The 22,287-nt window shown below is 39.6% G+C and overlaps 1 pseudogene; it reads left to right on the top strand.

Annotated features, from left to right (window-relative positions):
* The window catches only part of LOC130857623 (ferritin, mitochondrial-like), a 36,270-nt pseudogene that overhangs the window by 1,668 nt on the left and 12,315 nt on the right, over positions 1–22,287 (top strand).

Genomic DNA, 22,287 nt, shown 5'->3' with positions numbered 1-22,287 from the left:
TCTACTTTCTACACATTTTATTGTTTACAGCAAGCAGATGTGACATCTGTATTTTCACACAATTAGTATGTGAATATATTCTCGTAAAACTCCTTCAAACAATACAGATGCATCTCAAGTAGCAACCTGAGTAAAAACTAAGCTTTTCTTTCCCCCATCTCCTTCCCACACCTCCCTCCAGTTAATCACTGCTATTAGTTTGGTGTAAATCCTCCCAGACATTTTCTTAGAAGTTGTGTACACTGAATATACCAATATTCAGGCTTACTTTCACGGAAATAGAATTATACTGTTCATATGATATTTCATTTTTACAGGTTTTTAAAAGTCAGAAGGGTTTTCATGTGGTCCATAAACATATGAAAAACCTATTGTAGGGCTTCCTTGGTGGCGCAGTGGTTAAGAATCCACCTGCCAATGCAGGGGACATGGGTTGGATCCCTGCCCCAAGAAGATCCTGCATGCCGAGGAGCAACTAAGCCCGTGCTCCACAGCTCTTGAGCCTGTGCTCTAGAGCCCGTGAGCCACAACTATTGAGCCCGTGTGCCGCAACTACTGAAGCTCATGCGCCTAAAGCCAATGCTCTGCAACAAGAGAAGCCATGGCAATGAGAAGCCCGCGCACCACAATGAGCAGCAGCCCCCGCTCACTGCAACTAGAGAAAGCCCGTGTGCAGCAATGAAGACCGAATGCAGCCAATAAATAAAAAAATAGATAGGAAAAAAAAAAAAGAAAAACCTATTGTATTCGTTTCCCGTGGTTGCTGTAACAAATCACTGCAAACTTGATGGCTTAAAACACCAGAGATGTATCCTCTCACTGTTCTTGAGGCCAAAAGTCCGAAATGAGTTTCACTAAATCAAAGTCAAGGTATTGGCAGGGCGATGTTCCCTCTGAAGCTCCAGGGAGAATACACTCCTTGCCTCTTCCAGCTTTTGGTAGCTGCTGGCATCCTTGCGATCTCATCACTCCACTTTCTGCCTCTGTGGTCACACCGGCCTTTGAATTCGTCTTTGTCAAATCTCTCTCTGCCTCCTTCTTACAAGGAAGGACACTGATGTCATTTAGGGCCCACCCAGATCATCTTGGATAATCTCCCCATCAAGATCCTTAACTTAATCACACCTGCAAAGACCCCATTTCCTTATAAGGCAACATTCACAGGTTCCAGGGGTTAGTACATGAGTCTTTGGGAGTGAGCATTAGCAACCTACCACACCCATCAACCTCGAAGAAATGCAAATTGAAACAGCACAGAGATACCATTTTTCCTCTATCAGATTGGCAAAGGTAGAAAAGAATAGCAACACCCAGCTTTGGCCCTTGTGCTGAGAAACATACAGCTGCTGGGCATGCCCTTGTGTAACATTTCTGAAGGGAAGTGTGGCAATACCCATGAAAAAAATCTTTAAAAGTGTAAACCCTTTGATTCACCTCTGTGCTTCTAGGATTTTATACTAAGGAAATAACCAGGTACACAAGGAAACCTGTAGAAGTATCATTATCACAGTGAAAAGCTAGAAATAACATCAAGGTCCTCAAACAGGGAAATGTTAAATAAAATCACTGTATTTACCATGATTTTATGTATTTTATTTAACATGGTATGGAGGCCAGCAGGTCTCCCTGGGATCTGCAGTCGCACTAGATGGGGCAGAGGAAGCTAAGAATGAGGGTCGGGACTTTCCTGGTGGTCCAGTGGTAAAGAATCTGTCCTGCAATGCAGGGGATGCGGGTTTGATCCCTGGTTGGTGAACGAAGATCCCAGATGCCGCTGGGCAACCAAGCCCATGTGCCGCAACTACTGAGCCTGCATGCCTCATCTAGAGAGCCCACATGCTGCAACTAAGACCTGACGCAGACAAAAATAAATAAATAAATAAAAGTCAGCTCACAGAAAATAAACTTATGTTTACCAAAGAGGAAAGCGGGGGTGGGGGGGGAGGAGGGATAATTTAGAAGTTTGGGAATCACATATACACATTACTATATATAAAATAGATAAACAGCAAGTGCCTACTGTATAGCACAGGGAACTATATTTAATACCTTGTGATAACCTATAATGAAAAAGTATCTGAAAAAGCATATGTGTATATACATATGAATCACTTTGCTCTACACCTGAAACTAACACACTGTAAATCAACCATACTTCAATAATTAAAAGAAAAAAAAAGAGTGAGGGTCAGCTGATGCTATGCCTGGGTACTACCGCAGTAGTCATGGTTGTCCTTGTTTTACCTCCCTGTTAGGTTATTAATTCCCTGGGGCATAAATCATGTCCTGTGCATATGTGGCACTCCATCAATAGATGTTAAATTACTGAGAAAATGTATACATGAACTTACATCTTAGAGGAAGTCTTGAGGTGTTAGAGAATGGTGGAAATAACAAAGGCCATTATTGTCATTAATTTATTCATTCAACAAATTATTATTCACCTGCTATGTGCCAGGTATTGTGCTAGGAGGCACTGGAAACACAGCAACGGACAAAACAAAGCAAAACCAAATACCCCTGGGAGGAGGGCTATATTAGGAAGTTGGGATTAACATAAACACTCTACTATACATAAAATAGATAACCAACAAGGACCTACTGTATAGCACAGGGAACTCTACTCAATATCTGTAAAGGAAAAGAATCTGAAAAAGAATCTATATCTCTATCTATATCTATACCAATATATATCTGAATCACTGTGCTGTACATCTGAAACTACCATGACATTGTAAATCCACTATACTTCAATTTAAAAACGAACACACAAAACCAAACACACCTGTCCTCATGGAACTTACATTGTAGTGGGGGAGAATTTATTCAACATCTACTATGGTTTCTCTCAACTCCTGTCCCCTTGTCTGCTGTATCACTTATTAGGCATTTATTGCCAATATACACTGAACGTTGAATCATATTTTCATGCATGTATGTGCTATCTTTGAGGCCAAATCTTACACCGAGTTGACATTGCACGATAGATTGGCCAAGGGTGAGTAGAGGAAGGGGATAGGTTAAGGGGTGAATGTAGTTGTTTTGGCTTGATCTGAGCTAGGGTGGGCCAGTGGGAATGAATTGAGGAGAGGGATCTGGGGCTCTAAGCAAATTTATAAGGAAAGGCCAAGAGAACTTGCGTACTGTGGAAAGGTAGATCATCTCGGGTGACTCGGGTTCCAAGCCACGGATGACCGAGAGAACTATATGTCACTGACTTAAAGAAAACCAGGAGGGGCTTTGGGGTTTTAGGTAATGAGGGAAGATCTTTTATTAAGTGAATTTTTATTGACGTCAAACATAGGTGCACAAAACTGCAAAAAAGTGTAAGTGCACAACTGAATGAATTTTCATAAACGGAACACATCTGTGCAACCACCACCAAGATGAAGATTTAGGACATTAGAAAAAGCTTCACGCTCTTCTCAAAAGTAGTCCCGATTCTGATACATGTCACCATGGATTAGTTTTGCCTGTTTTTGAACGTCATATAAAAGGAATCATACAGTATGTTTTATTTTCTTTTGTGTAACATTAGTTCTCTGCAATTCATCCTTGTCATCGCATGTAACAGCAGGGTTTTTTTTGAGTTGCTGTATGAATTATATCATATGAACACACCACAATTTATGTACACATTGTTTTGTTGATGGATGTTTGAGTAGCTTCACATTTTTTGGCCAATACAAATGATGCTTTATGAACATTGTTCTCTACACCGTTGGATATGCGTTTCCATTGAGTCTTAAGAGTGTAATTGCTGCATCTTGGGATATGCATTTGTTCAGCTTTATTAGATTTTGCCAGTGAATTTTCCAAAATGATCATATACCAATTTACAGTCCCACTAATAGTATACAATAGTTCCATTCCTCCACATTCTCTTCCATACCTGGTGTTGTCAATATATATCTTAATAGCTTTAGCCGTTCTGGTGTGTGTATATTAGTAACTCATTATGATTTTAATTTATATTTCCCCAATGACTAATTTTGTTGACTACCTTTTCATATGCTTCTTGGTTATTTGGATATTTTCTTTTATGAAGGAGTGCCTGTTCAAGACTTTTGCCTATCTTTCTCTCGAGTTGCCTGTTTTCTTCTTATGGATTTGTATGAGTTCTTTACATATTTTGGATATGAGGATCTTGTCAGACATGTCTACTACAAATATTCTCTTCTAGTCTGTGGCTTGCCATCTTACTCTACTAATGATGTCATGGGAGGAATAGAAATCTTAAGTTTAATATAGTCCACTTTATCATTTTCCCTTTATTGTTAGTGCTTTTGGGTCCTGTTTAAGAAATCTTTGCTCACACCAAAGTCATGAGAATATTCTCCATTGTAGCCTAGAAACTTCATTGTTTTACATTTAGATCTACAATCCATCTGAAATATATCTTTGTGTGTGGCTTGAATTAGAGGTCAAGGTCCTCCCCTCCATATGTATGTTCGCCAATGCCATCCTTTCCCCTTTCATTGCAGTAGCATCTTTATCATAAGTGTAAGTGTGGGGCTGTCTCTAGATTTTTCCCTTAGTCTATCTGCCTAAACTAGCACCAATGACACATTATAGATAAGTAACAAGTCTTGAAATCTGTCAGTGCAACTCCTTTGACTGTTCTTCAAGATCATCTATAATGTTTTTGGCCTTTTAAATGCCATATTGTTTTAAAGTGTAGGTTTTATTATTATTATTGATGTATAGTGAGGTCAACTGATCAGGAAATGACTTCCTTTGAAAAGATAGTTTGTTACAAATAGTTCCAAGGGGGTGGGGCATGCCAGGCCATGCAGGGCCACATGGAGAAGCACCAGTGTTGATCAGAAGGCAGAAGGAGCAAGGAGAAAGCATGGTCAAGAAACTTTTTTGCTGTTTTCATGGGAAAGAATGGATAAGACAGGGTAAACAGGCTAAACAGGCTTGAGGTTGGCTTGTTTGAATAATTTTAGCAAGCTCTGGAGTGTAGAATGTGTCTTGAGTTATCTGGTACCTGGCTCTGGGATGATTAGGGCAAGGAAATATTGACCTAGAGTATAACAGCCCAGTGAGAGCCTCATAAAGATGGTACTTGTAGGGGTAAGGGCGTTGGGTTGGTTGATTTGCATATGAAAGGTTCATTCATGGGGAGTCATTTGCTGTCTCTAAGAGCTAGCTTGCTTTGGGAGGGGCAGTCTCTCCTGGATCAGCAAGGCCCCTGAGATATGAAAGCATCATGAAATACAGAAAATAAAAAACACAATTAATACACATATAAATTTTAGAATCAGCATGTTAATTTCCACATAAAAATCTGCTGCAATTTTTTATTGGCTTTGTATACTGAATCTATAGATCAATTTGGAAAGTATTAATATTTTATAATATTAAATCTTCCCACTGATGAAACCAGAAAATTTTTACTTTTCACTTTAGTTGAGGTTTTCTTTAATTTTTGTGGGTGATAATTTTTAGTTTTATGTGTAGATATTTGCATATCTTTTGTTCAACTTATTTCTAGGTATTTGATATATTTTAATACTATCTAAATTGCATCTTTTATTTCATTTTCTCTATCGCTAGCATGTAGAAATACAATTGATTTTTTTTTATATTGAGCTTGCATTATATTGATCTTGTGTTATAAAATGAGCAGATAATTATTCCTGCTTTCTCTATTCTCTGGAATAGTTTATATAAGGTTGTATATTAGTATCCTAGGGCTTCCCTAACAAAGTGCCACACACTGGGTGACTTAAAACAACAGAAATGTATTCTTTCACAGGTCTGGAGGCTAAAAGTCCAAAATTAAGGTGTCAGCAGAGTTAGCTCTTTCTGAGGGCTCTGAGGGAGAATCTGTTCTATGAGTCTGATGGTGAATTTTGTGTCAACATGACTGGGCCACAGGGTGCCCAGATTAAATATTATTTCTGGGTGTATCTGTGAGGGTATTTCTAGATAAGATTTGCATTTGAATTGGTGGAGTCAGTAAAGCAGATTTCCCTTCCCAGTGTGGGTGGGCATCATCCATTCCATTAAGGGCCTGAATAGATCAAAAAGCAGGGTGCAGGAGGATTTGGTCCCTTCCAGACTGCCTGGTGAGCTGGAATATTGGCCTTCTCCTGCCCTCGGACCAGGGTTTACACCATCTGCTCCTCTGGTTCTCAGGCCTTCAGAGTTGGATTGGAATTACACCACTGGCTTTCCTGGGTCTCCAGCTTGTAGATGGGAGATGGTGGGACTTCTCAGCCTTCATAATCACTAGAGCCAATTCCTCATAACACATTTCTTTTTCTCTCTCTGTATCTATTTATCTAGAGATAGAGAGATCGACTGATCTATCACTTTATCCATTGATGTCTATGTATATTTATATTCCTATTGATTCTGTTTCCTTTGGAGGACACTGACTAATATACACTTCTCCCCCAGCTTCTGGTGATGGCCAGCAATCCTGTTGTAACTTGTCTTGTAGACACACCAATCCAATCTCTGTCCTCATCTTCACATGGCATTCTCTGTGTGTCTTCACATGGCTGTCTTCTTATAAAGTTTCAAGTCATATGGGATTAGGGGCCCATCCTACTCCAGTATGAGCTCATCTGTAATTAATTACATCTTCAATGACCCTATTTCCAAACAAAGTCACACCCTGAGATACTAGGGATTAGAACAACAACATATCTTTCTGGGGGAACACAATTCCCCAAATTGTGTTATTTTTCCCTTAAAAGTCTGAAAGAATTGATCAGTGAAGCCACCGGGGCTTGAAGTTTATATTGTGGGAAACTTTGAAATTATGGGTTCTACTCTTTTAATAATAATAGAACTATTCAGGGATGTCCCTGGCTGTCCAGTAGTTAGGACTTGGCATTTTCACTGCCGTGGGCCCTGGGGTTCAATTCCTGGTTGGGGAACTAAGATCCCACAAGCTGTGCAGTGTGGCCAAAAAATTAAATAAATAAATAAATAAATAAATAAATAAATAAATAAATAAATGAGCTATCCAGATTGCTCAGTTCTTATTATGTCAGTTTCCTTGAGTTTTTCAAGAAATATATCCATTTATCTAAATTTTCAAACTTATTGGCATAGTTCTTCATAATTTACTTTTCAAATGTCAATATGTTTAATGTCTGATGTTCCCCTTTCACTGCTATAATATACCTTCTCTCTTTAAAAATATATCACCTAGGAGACTTTCCTTGTGGCCCAGTGGGTAAGACTCTGCACTCCCAATGCAGGGGTCTGGGTTTGATCCCTGGTCGGGGAACTAGATCCTACATGCTGCAACTAAAGATCCCACATGTCACAACTAAGACCTAGTGCAGCAAAATAAACAAACAATAATCACCTAATTTCCAAACATTTGGATACTTTGAAATTTTCTTTTTCCTTTTTTAGATTGTTTTTTAACTTATCTCCACTGTGGTCAAAGAACATACTCTGCATGGCAATTCTTTGAAATTTGCATGTGCACTTAAAAGTGTGGAGATTCTGCAGTTGTTGGTTCAATTTTCTACATATATCAAGTTTGTGAATTGCATTGTTCAAATGTTTTGTATCCTTGTTGATTTCGTGTGGCTTATTCTATCAATTAGAGAAATTGCCAGCTATGTTTGTAATTTTTTCAATTTCTCCTTTTAGTTATTTTTTTTCATGCATAGATTTTGAAACTGTTATTAGGTAAATACAAATTTTGAATTATTATATCTTTCTCTTTTTAATTATGAAAAGTCTCTCATATTTCTAGTAATATTATTTTTTAAAGTTTACTTTGTCTAATGTTAGTATAAATGAAGTCTCAGGACTTCCCTGGTGGCACAGTGGTTAAGAATCCGCCTGCCAATGCAGGGGACACTGGTTTGAGCCCTGGTCCAGGAAGATTCCACATGCTGTGCACCACAACTACTGAGCCTGCTCTCTAGAGCCCACGAGCCACAACTTTTGAGCCCGAGTGCCAAAATTACTGAGGCCCGTGCTCCTAGAGCCTGTGCTCTGCAACAAGAGAAGCCACCACACTGAGAAGGCCTTGCACCACAAGGAAGAAGTAGCCCCCACTTGCTGCAACTAGAGAAAGCTTGGGTGCAGCAATGAATACCCAACACAGCCATAAATAAATAAATAAATAAATAAATAAATAAATAAAATTTATATATAAAACCAAAACCAACCAACCAAACATAAAACCCTGCTGTATTCTCATGTTACAGGTGTAGCTTTTGTAAGCAATATATAGTTGCTTTTTAAAAGTATAATCTAGGAACTTTATCTTTAAGTTTGCTTTTTTTTTTTTTGGCCATACTGCATGGCTTGTGGGCTTTTAGTTCCACAATGAGGGACTGAACTCGTACCCTTGGCACTGAAAGTGCGAGTCCTAACCACTTGACAACCAGGGAATTCTCTATATCTGGAGTATTTAGATAATATACATTTACTAAAAGTATTAATACATTTGATTTTTTTAATAAGTTTATTTATTTGTTTATTAGTTGCATTGGGTCTTCATTGCCACACACAGGCTTTCTCTAGTTGAAGTGAATGGGGGCTACTCTTCTTTGTGGTGCATGGGCTTCTCATTGCAGTGGCTTCTCTTATTGCAGAGCACAGACTCTAGGCACATGGGCTTCAGTAGTTGCGGCACACAGGCTCAAGAGTTGTGGCACACGGGCTTAGTTACTCTGAGGCATGTGGGATCTTCCTGGAGCAGGGCTTGAACCCATGTCCCCTGCATTGGCAGGCAGATTCTTAACCACTGCGCCACCTAGGAAGTCCCAATATACTTGATTTTGATCTATCATTTTAATGCTTTTATTTTCCCATTTGTTCTTTACTATTTTTCTCCCTTTTTGCTCACTGCTTTGTTAGTAATACATTCTTTAATGATTCTGTAAATGATATCCTAGAGATGACAACATGCATCCTTGAATTACTAGAGTATACCTTACATTAGTACTTTTACTATGTCTCAGCGAACCTTAGTACAGTTTAATTCCATTATCCTCTGTCTGTCTTTTGTGCTATTGCTGTCACATATTTTAATTATACATATATTTTAAACCACACAAAATATTAGATTTTTTTTCAAACAATCAGTAGTCATTTATACTTACTTACCCATATACTTACCTATGCTGATGCCTTTCATTACTTCCTATTTTATCGTGCTCTTACTTGGGATCATTCTTCTTCTGTCTGAAGAACCTCCCTTTGGGGAATTCCCTGGTGGTCCAGTGGTTAGGACTCACCGCTTTCACTGCCAGGGCCCAGGTTCAATCCCTGGTTGGGGAGCTAAGATCCCACAAGCTGTGCAGCATGGCAAAAAAAAAAAAAAAATTCCCACAGCGTAAAGTCATGGTAAGGATTAAATGATGTAAACATTTAATAAAGCTTAGCACCACACCAGTTATACAGTAAGCATTCAATAAATATTAGTTAAAAAAAAGAAAAAGAAAGAAACTCCCTTTGTTTCTTCCAGAGGAGGTCAGTGGGCAATATGTAATTCTCAAAGTTTTCGGTTTTCTGTAGTTGCCTTTATTTTGACTTCATCTTCATTTCATTTCCAAAGTGAACACGTCTGTTTGTCAAAGCCTGGGTTGTATATCCTGTATCATAACTGCAAGGGAGACTGGGAGAGTGAGAGCAACAAGAGCAGTCTTAGGTTAGGCTCTCAGGAAATAGATTCCGAGAAGAAGATGTATGTGCAGGTTTGTTAGGGAATAATCTCAGGAGCAACATCTGTAAGTTAGGGAGGGAGGCAGGATGAGTTAGATGGAAAAGTTGAACTGCAAAGCAGTTGCAACAGAAGACTCAGTTGATCCCTAGATCTGAAGCCCTAGAGCTGGAATATTCCTTTAGACTTCCCCCAAATGAGGCAAAGGGCCAGACTTTGTACTCTTACATTGACTAGTCATTGAATATGCACTGCCCCCAGAGTAAGGCAAGACAGCTCTCTTTTGCCCAGAGCAATTTCTAGAGAAGGATTCAGCTGTGAGCCACTGGCAGCCAATACTCCTGGCAGCTGAGGAAATGAGTATCACAGTCCTAAAGAGGGAACTTTGTGTGGCACACCACAGCATCCACTACAGTCTATCCTTTGCACCACTTGGATCTGCTTCCTTTGTGTAGTTAGTCCACTCCATCTGGGAACAGCTCCAAAGTTCTGAATCATCTCCTTTCCTGGGAAAACTTTTGAGAGAAAGGTTGGTGGGACAAGATACAGCCCTCACTGTTTCAGCTGGTCTCAAGTGACAATCTCTAGTCTAGCCACATTCTAGTCTCAAATTCCAGATTTCTCTCATCTTCAATCTAGATGGCTTATCTAGATGGGTGGCTCAGACCCTCATTACTGGGTGGTTTGAGCCCATAGTCACCATACTTTTCTTAGACTTTGGCTGCTTCCCTGTCCATTTACCATAAATATTGAGCAGGGAGTACCAAGAGATTTCTCAGTGAATCAATCACTTGGGTGCAAAATGAATTCCTCCCCACCTCCACTGAGTAAAAACAACCCCATCTCCTTCTGATGATAGCAAACATTTAATTACTCCTGACAGTATGGTTATTCCTTTCCTTTCTTGCTGGTTTCTCGGCACAAGGAGCCCAAGGTGATGAGCAGTAGTGTAGGGAACTCTTACTATGTCCTCTGGTGGAAGTGATCTCCTCTCAGAACCAGGATCTCTGGAACTTAAAATTGAAGGGATGGGAAGCTCAAATTCCCCATGTGGGCCAATGGGAGTGATGGTAGGTAAGGCCAATCCTACTTACATTTCTTGGTTTCCAAACTCATGTAGTCTGTCTATTGTGGACACAATGCTATATAATGAACATTGGTTTAGGGTGTATACTGCATCCTGGAAGATGCTGTCCCATTCTTGTTAAGTATCATCTCTAAGCTAGTACCTCAGATATTCCTTCAAAAGGCTGTTCCATCACTTCAGTAGTCCAGAAGCTTCTGAGTGCTGTGGTATGTGTGGCATGAGATCAGTGGATCCCACTGTTAAATGGTGATTGCCACACCTCCTTTGCTGTGAGTTAGGTTTCTTGGTTGGAGGTGATGTTATGCAGAATTCCCTACTGGTAGATCTCTCTTAAGTCATCAGATAGGGTGCTTCCAAAGGCACCGCAGGCAGAAAAGCAAGACTATATCTAGAACGTATGTTAAAAGAGGAAGCAATGCTCCTTCCAGAGGGGCCCAATAGTGGCTACAAGTGGCTGGTGGGTCTCCTTGAAGAATGGCACTATATCGGGGACCCAGCATTGGCCTCTGCTGGCAGATTGGGCATTGCATAGCAGTAATGCTATGGTGGGTGGGACCTCATGCTTTCGGCCTCATTAATAGCCATCAGCCCTTCCACAATGACTATTCCATTCCTGAGCTGATTGTGCTAGCACTGGGGTGGGTGAAAACACAGGCTGGCTGACATCAGCTGACTGGGTTGTTCTGTCTGATGGCTCTCCTGTAGGTAGATGCTCTCATGTGGTCATTGAAATGTAGTACAAAGACATTCACACTCTCTGTCCACTTCCTTAGGTCCATCAGTACCAGGAGTTGGCAAACGAAAATCCGCAGGCCAAATCCACCCACTGCCTGTTTTACAAATAAAGGTTTATGGGCACAAAACCATGCTCGTTTATTTACATATTGTCTCTGGCTGCTTTTGCACCACAGCAGAGTGGGACAGTGGCAACGGTAACCACACGGTCAGTAAGTCTAAAATACGTGCTCTGGCCCTTTACATAAAAAGTTTGCAGACTCTTGATCTACATACCTCCAATATCTCCTGTCCACAATCTTCCAGACTTTTTCTTTTCAGGTCCTTGATCAATTTGCCATTGCCCTATTTATTTATTTATTTATTTATTTATTTATTTATTTATATTTTTAGTTAATTTTTTGGCTGTGTTGGGTCTTCATTTCTACACTCAGGATTCCTCTAGTTGTGTTGAGCAGGGGCTACTCTTCATTGTGGTGCATGGGCTTCTCATTGCGGTGGCTTCTCTTGTTGCAGAGCACAGGCTCTAGGGCACACGGGCTTCGGTAGTCGCAGCGTGTGGGCTCAGTAGTTGTGGCACACGGGCTTAGTTGCTCCGTGGCATGTGGGATCGTCCTGGCCCAGGAATTGTCGCCTGCATTAGCAGGCAGGTTCTCAACCACTGCGCCACCAGGGAAGTCCCTGCATTGCCTTTAAGACTGTATGTATTTTTACCTCAGGCCACTTCTCTTTCTACACAAAGTAGATGACCAGATGTACCACCCAAAACTCTGACCATTGGGAGGATTTCCCCTCAGTACTCTTTGAGGGTCCCCCCTGAGTGAGACCTTACAATATCAGTGGCCCACTTTTGGCTTAACGCCCAGATACCAAGACAACTCATCCAAGAATGGACCTTGGACTTTTGCCTCCCCAGTCAGCAAGCAATCTCAGGAAGAGGCATCAGTGCAACAGTGGAGGATGATATAGTCGTCTAGGTCACTTGCCTGTGAAGCTTACTTTGGTCTCGGCCCCTGCTTGCTATGTAACACTTCAATTTCTCAACAGATTGCTGCTGAGCGCACTCAACCTTGTAACTTGGTAGGTCTTACAGAAGCCAGCTCATAATAGGCAGTTCTGGCCATGTGGTCATGTGCTGTCCCATAGTTGCACATTCCATCTCTGCTGTGGACCAGGAGCATGTGGCCCAGGAACTGTTTATTCAGTGGTGTACAGCTGTCTTGGGTTTGCCATCTACCCCTTACAGGTCTTTTTTTCACTATAGAAACCTCTACCGTCACAACCTCATTTATCACATGGCCCACATGGCAGGGTTGCTTGCAATGTCATGTGAACCAGTTGCAGAGCCTTTTCTAGCTCTGGGTCCCACTCAAAGTTGTCAGCCCTCCCTGTGATCCAATAAATAGGTCAGAGCAGTTTTCCCCAGGATGAAACATACTATCTCCAGAATCCAAAGAAGCTACCAAGTATTGTGCTTCTTTCTCAATAGATCCCTAAACACTTTATTGATGAGGTGGCCCCCTGGAATCTTCCTAGGATTTATCTCCCATTCTCTGGAGAGCATGTTTTTAACCAAGGCACCAACATACTTGCCACTTTTGCTCACGTGGTCCAATAAACATGATGTTATTGACATAATGGACCAATGTGTTGTTCTTCAGGATGTTCAGATAGTATTAATCTATTTAGACTACATTATGATGGTGTGCTGAATTTAAAATATGTCCACAAATTCTTTGATATTTTTTTTGCTTCAAGAGGTGGAGCTTCCTTTCTCTCCCCTTGTGGATCATTTGTTCTCAGGGAAGTTGGTGGCCATGTTGTGAGCAGACACGCAAGCAACCAATGGAGAGGCATGTGAGATAAGGAACTGAGGTTTCCTGCCAACAGCCATGAGTGAGTCATCTTGAAAGTGAATCTTCCAACCCTAATTGAGACTTCAAATGATTGTTAGGGTCTGTGGATATCCTGACTGCAACCATGTGAGAGACCCTGAGCCAGAACCACCCAGCTAAGTTATCCCTGCATCCCAGACCCATAGAAACCGAGAGATGATAAATATTATTGTCTGCGCCAGGGCTTTTGTGACATGTTGCCATGGGTTGCCTGTAGATATCTTCTCAGCATTTATACATGTACAACCCTGAAGTGTGAGGTATCTTGGTCAATGGGGGATAAAACCGGTGGATAAAAGCTTCTCTCTTTCATTACCTGGTAAATTGTTCTGAAGCCTATATCATGTGGTTGCTTGGATGGTCCCACAGAATCAAGCACTAGTTACCTCTAATGGTGGCCAATTTGTTGAGGCATCCAGGTACTGGCTTTCCCGGTTTCTCTGTTTCACTTCCTCTTATTCCTCATTCTTATTCTCTGGGATTGCCTTCCCTAAAACTATTTGCACATAATCCTTTGTCTGTTTTCAGGGGAACCCACAAGATAATGTAAAAAAAAAAAAAAGGCACTTGATACGATTCAAACCTGATCTTATATGCAACTAGCCAACAGTTAGCATCTTATTTACTTGAGGTAGAAATATTGAAATCATGAATAGTGTTACTATCTTCATATGGTTTAACATCATTTTGGGAGTATAAGCCAACACATATTATACAAGGGAAAGCATATTAGACAAGAAATGTAATAATTGGAAAGGAAGAGATAAAACGATCTCTGTTTAGCAGTGTGCCCAGTGGTCCCATGGATCTGTCCCTTGTTTTAACAGTGTTTGGAGGGAAGAGACCTAGGACTCCAGCCTCCGACCACCCTCCAAACTCCTTTTCGGCCACAACCTCCGGGATCATCTTCTCGGCCATCCCCTGCCTCTGGGACCAGCCAACCCAGAGGTTAGCTCCTTATTGCCCACCAACCAGGAGCTCCAGGATTCATCAGGACTATTCCACTGGAATGGAAGCCATCATCAACTCCCTGGTCAACCTGCATCTGCTGGCCTCCTACACCCACTTCTTTCCAGGCTTCTATCCTGACGATGAGGATGTGGCTCTGAGGGTAGGAGCCCCTTCTTCTGAGAGATGACCCAGAAGAAACACCAGGGCAACTCGAGTCTCTTGAAGATGGAAAACCAGCACAATGGCTGCACCATATCCCAGGACTTGCAGAAGCTGTCTCAAGATGTGTGGGGTAAAACCCTGAATACCATGGAAGCCTCTGTGGCCCTGGATAAGAACGTGAACCAGGCTCTTTAGGATTGGTATGCCCTGGGCTCTGCCCATAAACTACCCACTCCCTTGCCTCCTCCCGTCTCTGTGACCTCCTATAGAACCACCTTCTAGATGAACAGTCGATAAAGACTCATCAAGAAGTTGGACCACCACCTGGCTAACCTCTTCAGGCTGGCCAGCCCCTAGTTGGGGCTGGGAGAGTATCTCTTGGAAAGGCTCACCCTCAAACAGGACCAGGAGCTGCTGAAGCCCAGCAGCCTTTGAGAGGTCCCTCTGCTCCCGACTGATGTCAGGGCTTCTGCCTGAGCTTATCTCTGCAGCCACTAGGCAGCTTTTTAACCATCCTGGAATCTTCTCTCAAGCCTTAGACCAAATGGAAACAATAATGTTTTGTAGTAAAAAACAACTACCATATCTCTCCTTGTAGATAATTGTTTAGTTGGAACACCAAAAAGAGTTGAAGGAAAAACTACCACAAACAATTAAAAAATTTAGTAAAGTAATATGATACAAAATTAACATGTAGAAATCAATAGCCTTCATGTATACAAACACTAAGCAATTAGAAGATATAAGAGATGTTTAAAATAGCAAAAATAAAATAAAATGTCTGCTGTAGATCTAAGAAATGTGCAAAACCTCTATGAGTAAAAACTATGAAACACAAAAGTAGACTGGAACAAAAAGAGAGATGTACCATGTTCTTGGATTGGAAGACTCAGTGTTGTAAAGATGTCCATTCTCCCTAAGTTAAGTGATATATTAGTCATGTTCTCAATGGAAATTATCATTGGGTTTTGATTGTTTTGTAGGGTTGAACAAATTTATTATATAAAGTTTTTTTCTTCCAAAAAGAAAGAATAAAAAGGAAAAATTGCTAGTAAAATTCTTTAACAGAAAAGTGGAGAGTCTAGTCCTGAAAGACATTAAAATGTTATGGAGTTTCTACAACCAAAACAGTATAGAAGTGACACATGAACAGACAGACAGACCAATAGAATTGAATAGAAATCTAGAAATAGACCTAGGTGCAAAAGGAAATTTGGCATACAGGAAAAGGTTGTATCTCAAATCAGTGGGGAAAAGACAAACTTTTAACACATGCTGTTGAGACAATATGAAAAAAGATAAAAATGAAAGAATAAGACATTCATTCTTTCCATATACTGGTATAAATGATAAATGAATAAGAGATCTAAATGTGAAAAATGAAAACACATAAATACTAGAAGAAAACCTAAGTGCATTTCTTTGTAGCCTGGGAGTGCAAAAAACATTCATAATGTCACAAATCAGAAGAAATAGAAGAAAAGATTGATAACTTTCATGAGAAAGATATAAGTATGCTTTGTGGGAGATGAGAGACGGAGAGCGAATACCATAAATTTTCAAAAGACAAATTGACAAATAGGGAAAAGGTACTATAGCTTGTATCACAAAAGGCTAATACTCCTAATGCATGACGTGTTCCTGATTTTTAAAATGAGAAAAATATACAAACATAGTAGAAAAAGAAATGCAAATGGCAAAGATGCTCAATCTTTTTCACGGGAAGGGAAGTGCTTATTAAAATTACCCTGGGTTAATATTTCTCCCCTATCAGACTGGCAAAATCTGAAACTTGACAATATACTCTGATGGTGAGATATAGGGAGTCAGGCTCTCTCATACATTACTCACGGAATGCAAAGCGATATAATCTTTATGGAAGGCAACTTGGCAATATCTAGCAAAACTAAATATGCATATACCCTTAGATTTAGCAATCCTACTTCTAGGAATCTATCACAGAGAGCCATAGGTAAAACTATACAATGACATACAAACAAGAAGTTCATTGCAGCACTATTTGTGATAAAAAAAAAAAAAGGCCTGTAAATGCAAATATTTATCAATAAAGACTGGTTGAATCTAAGCAATGCAGCACTATATAGATATAAAAAGCAATGAGGGGGCTTCCCTGGTAGTGCAGTGGTTAAGAATCTGCTTGCCAATGCTGGGGACATGGGTTAGAGCCCTGGTCTGGGAAGATCTGACATGCCGAGGAGCTACTAAGCCCATGCGCCGTAACTACTAAGCCTGCTGCTCTAGAGCCTGTGGCCACAACTGTTGCGCCCACGTGCCACAACTACTGAAGCCCAAATGTCTAGAGCCCATGCTCTGCAACAAGCAAAGCCACTGCAATGAGAAACCCATGCACCAAAACAAAGAGTAGCCCCCTCTCTCTGTGCCTAGAGAAGAGCCCACGCTCAGCAATGAAGACCCAACACAGCCAATAAATACATACATACATACATACATTTATTTATTAAAAAAAAAAAAGGCAATAAGAATCCCTGTCTGAATTGTGTTTCCTCAAAATTCTTATGTTGAAGCCCTAACCATTAATATGATGATATTTGGAGATGGAGCCTTTTGGTAATTAGGTTTAGATGAGGTCATGAGGGTGGGGCCCTCTTGATGGAATTAGCACCCCTATAAGAAGAGACACAGAAGGGCTTACTCTTCCAACCTGGTGAGGACATAGTGAACAGGCAGCCATCTACAAGCCAGGAAGAGAGCTCTCACCAGAAACTCACCATGCTAGCATCTTGACCTATAACTCTCAGCCTCCAGAACTGTAAGAAAATTAATTTCTGTTGTACAAGCCACCCAGTCTATAGCATTTTGTTATGGCAGCCCAAGCTGCTTAAGATATATACTTACCTCTATGCAGTGATTCCAGGGTATATTGCTAAATGAGGAAAAACAGGTACAGAATGGCATACAGTATGCTATCCTTTGGGTAAGAAAAGTGTGGAAAGATGAATATATAAATGCATTTGCTGATATTTTTGTAAAGAAAAAAATGAAAGCATAAATGGTTACCTATAGAACAGTCTTTCCCAAATTTTTCACCCCAAAGGAACTCTTGAAATTATTTTTAGGTCCCAGGGAACCTTGCATAAAAATCATACCTACAGCTCATGATAATTTAGCATTATTTCTAAAATGTAGATATAATCAGCCAATAATAATTGACAGTGCTCTTTCAAGTAGAGAATTTTTTTTCTCCCCTTGTGGAGTGTGCATTTTGCTTAACTTATTAGTACACTCTTTTTTTGTGGTTTCTCCAGTCACAAAGCATATCAATTCCAATGCAAGTCACTAATATAGGTAAAGGAACTCTCATCCTCCATTTGCTGGTTGTCCAATGGTTAGGACTCTGCGCTTTTACTGCTGAGGACCCGGGTTCAATCCTTGGTCAGGAAACTAAGATCCCACAAGCCACATGGTGCGGAGCAGGGGGTGGGGGTGGGAGTCCTACATGAGTATTTTACATTATCCAAGGAGATCTAAAGTCTTACTACAAATTTCTACTCTATAAGATGTTAATGAGGTGTGATATGTGTTATGTGTGGGGTTTTTCCCCACTGAAAATGAAAAATTACTTTATAGCCAAACTTTCTTGAAAAAAATTGGAAATAAATTGATTTTTCTTCTTTACAAAGTTTTAAACAGTTTTATTGAGACGTGATTCACATACCATGCAACTCACCCATTGCAAGCGTACAGTTCAGTGGTCTTTAGTATATTCACAGATACATGCAACTATCACCACAGTCAATTTTAGCATATTTTCATCATCTCAAAAAGAAATCCCACACCCTTTAACTGTGAGCCCCGCTCTCTGCCATCCACTCCAGCCCAAGGCAACCACTAATCTCATCAATGGAGTTATTTACTATGTGACTTTTTATGACTGGCTTCTTTCACTTAGTTCATTCACTTTGTAGCATATATCAGGACTTCATTCCATCTGATGGCTTAATAACATTTCACAATATGGATACACCACATTTTGTTTATAGATTCATGAGCTGAAAGACATTTGGATTGTTTCTACTTTTTGGCTATTATGAGTAATGATGCTATAAACATTCATGTACAAGTTTTTTGTTGCTGTTGTTATTGGTTTTTTGTTTTGTTTTGTTTTTTGGCCATGCAGCTTGCAGGATCTTGGTTCCCGACCAGGGATTGAACCTGGGCCCTTGGAAGTGAAAGCATGGACTCCTAACCACTGCACCGCCAGGGAATTGCCATGTACATGTTTTTATGTGGACATATGTTTTTTGTTTTTTGTTTTTAATTAATTAATTTATTTATTGGCTGTGTTGGGTCTTCATTGCTGCGCATGGGCTTTTCTCTAGTTGTGGCAAGCAGGGGCTACTCTTCATTGTGGTGTGCTCTAGGTGCACCAACTTTGGTAGTTGCAGCACGTGGGCTCAGTAGTTGTGGCACATGGGCTTAGTTGCTCCGCGGCATGTGGGATCTTCCTGGACCAGGGATCTAACCCTTGTCCCCTGCATTGGCAGGTGGATTCTTAACCACTGCGCCGTCAGGGAAGCCCCTAGACATATGTTTTTGATTCTCTTGGGTATTTGCCTGGGAGTGGAATTACTCATTGTGGATCATACATTAACTTTATGTTTAGTCATTTGAGGAAGTGCCAGTCTGTTTCCAAAGGGGCGGTACCATTTTATATCACCACCAGCAGTATATGAATCAGCTTGTCAATTTCTATAAAGAAGTCTGCTGAGATTTTGATAAGGATTGCATTTCATCTGTAGACCAATTGGGGGAATATTGTCATCTTAATAATATTGTCTTCTGATTCATGATGACAAGATGTCTTTCCCTTTATTCAGCTATCTTTAGTTTCAGCAATGTTTTGTAGTTTTCGGAGTATGAACTCTATGCCTTTGTTAAATGTATTCCTAGGACTTCATTGTTTTTGATGCTATTGAAAATGGAATGGTTTCTTACTTTTATTTTCAGATTATTCATCACAAAAATTACCTTGATTTTTGTGTGTCAATCTTGTATCCTGCAACCATGCTAAACTTTTTATTAGTTTTAATAGTTTTTTAAGTGGACTCCTTAGGATATTTTTATATGCAGAGTCTTCTAATCAAGATAGTTTACATCTTTCTTTTCATCTGGTTGCCTTTAATTGCATTTTCTTGCCTAACTGCCCTGTTTAGATCCTCAAGTACACTGTTGAATGCAATTGTTGAGTGTGAACATTCTTGTTTTGTTCCTGATTTTAGGGAAAAGCATCCAGTTTTTTACCATTAAGTATGATGTTAACTGTGGGATTTTTGTAGATGCCCTTTATCAGGTTGAGAAGATTCCCTTCTATTCCTAGTTTTTAAAGTGTTTTTTATCATGAAAGGGTGTTGGGTCTTGTCAGATGCTTTTCCTGAATCTGTTCAGATCATCATATGGCTTTTGCCCTTTATTTTATTGATATGGTGTATTATATTAGCTGATTTTCATTTGTGGAACCAACCTTGCACTTCTGGGATAAATCGCGCTTGGTCATTGCATATTAACCTTTTTATATATTGCTGTATCTGGTTTGCTTGTGTTTTATTATGGATATTTGTGTCTATATTTGTAGGGAGTATTAGTCTGAAGTTTTCTTTTCTTGTGATGTCTTTGCCTAGCTTTGGTATCAGGGTGATTTGGGGCTTGTAGAATGAATTAGGAAGTAGTCCTTCTATTTTTGGGGAAGAGTTTGAGAAAGGTCAGTGTTAATTCTTCAAACACTTGGTAGAATTCAACAGTGAAACCATCTGGGTCTGGTCATTTCTTTCTTTTTTTTTAAAGAGAACATTTATTTATTTATTTATTTATTTATTTATTCATTTATTCATTTATTCATTTATTCATTTATTTTTGGCTGCATTAGGTCTTTGTTGCTGCACTCCGGCTTTATCTTTGTTTCGGTGCTTGGGCTTTTCATTGCGGTGGCTTCTCTTGTTGCAGAGCACAGGCTCTAGGCACGTAGACTTCAGTAGTTGCAGCACATGAGCTCAGTAGTTGTGGCACATGGGCTTAGTTTCTCTGTGGCCTGTGGGATCTTCCCAGACCAGGGATTGAACCGGTGTCTCCTGCACTGGCAGGTAGATTCCTAACCACTGTGCCACCAGGGAAGTCCCTGGGCATTTTTTTGTTGGAAATTTTTAAATTACTGATTCAACCTCTTCACTTGTTATACGTTTATTCAGATTTTCTATTTCTTTTTGAGTCTGTTTTGGCAGTTTGTGTCTATCCAGGAATTTGTTCATTTCATCTATGTTATACGGTTTGTTGGAACATAATTACGTATAGTTTCCTAATTCTTTTTATTTCTATAAGATTGTTAGTAGTGTCCCCACTTTCATTCCTGATGTTAGTAATTTGAGTCTACTGTTTTTTTCCTTGGTTAGTCAAGCTTAGTGTTTGTCAATTTTGTTGATCTTTAAAAAAAAACCTTTGATTTTGTTGATTTTCTTTATTTTTTTTAATCCTGTATTTCATTTATCTCCATTCTTGTCTTTGCTAATTTTTCCTTCATTTGCTTTGGATTTAGTTCGCACTTCTCTTACTAGTTTGCAAGGTGGAAGATTAAGTTATTCATCTGAGATCTTTCTACTTTTTAATATAGGCATTTACATCTATAAATTTCTCTCTACGCACAGCTTTCACTGTATCTCATAAGTCTTGATTTTTTGTATCTTTGTTTTCATTCATCACAAAATATTTTCTGATTTTCCTTTTCATTTCTTCTTTGACTCAATGGTTATTTAGGACTGTGTTGTTTAATTTTCACATATTTGTGAGTGTCTCAAGTTTCTTTCTGCTATTGATTTCTGATTTCATTTCATTTTGGTTAGAGAACATACTTTATATTATTTCCACACTTTTAGATTTACTGAGGTTTATTTTATGGGCTAGAATATGGTCTATCTTGATAACATTCCATGTGCATTGGAGAAGTTCTCTTCAGTTGTTGTTGGGTGGAGTGTTCTGTAGATGACTGCTAGGTCCAATTGGCTTATAGTGCTATACAAATACTCTATTTCTTTGTTGATCTTCTGTCTACTTGTTCTTTCCATTATTGAAAATTGAGTATTGAAACCCCCAACTATTACTGTTGAATTCTCTGTATCTCTTTTCACTTTGGTCATTTTTTGCTTCACATATTTTGGAGCTCTTTGTTAGCTGTATATGTGTTTATAATTGTTATATCTTCTTAATGAATTATGCAGCAGCTCTTTGCAGCAGAAAAAGTGGTCTTGAATTATTATTCCACCATTATTTACAAATATTATGAATGTTAAGGTTTGATATTTATTGGTGAATCTGTTGACTCACCAGCCTGTATAGAGATGTTGTTGATTTTAGGTACTACATAAAACCTCTTTGACTGTCATCAACAGAGTGCCTTAGTGTATTTTGGGGGAACAGAATTTTTCCATTTTCTCACACTGTACCTTGTTTTAGACCTCTGTCAACTCCCATCTTACATCTGGTGTTATTAGATTCTCACCAACAGCATGACATTTTTTCTGCTTGGGCAACAAGTCCTGTTACTAAATAATTTGCCTTTGGAGATCTTTCACTGATTGTAATTTTTTTTTAATGAAATCTTTACTCTGTTTGGAGATTCCAGTAGCCATTTACAATAATTAGCACCTTTACTTGTCAAATAGCTGTTATTTGTAGTTAAGTGCCTTTCGTTTGGAGCCTGCTATGTAGACTAAATGTTTGTGTCCCCTCACAATTCATATGTTAAATCCTAATGCGCAATGTGATTTAGATTGGGA

This window comes from Hippopotamus amphibius, chromosome 7, assembly GCF_030028045.1.
Source record: "Hippopotamus amphibius kiboko isolate mHipAmp2 chromosome 7, mHipAmp2.hap2, whole genome shotgun sequence".
Taxonomy (NCBI): Eukaryota; Metazoa; Chordata; class Mammalia; order Artiodactyla; family Hippopotamidae; genus Hippopotamus; species Hippopotamus amphibius.
This window is presented reverse-complemented; position numbering and strand designations above follow the sequence as displayed.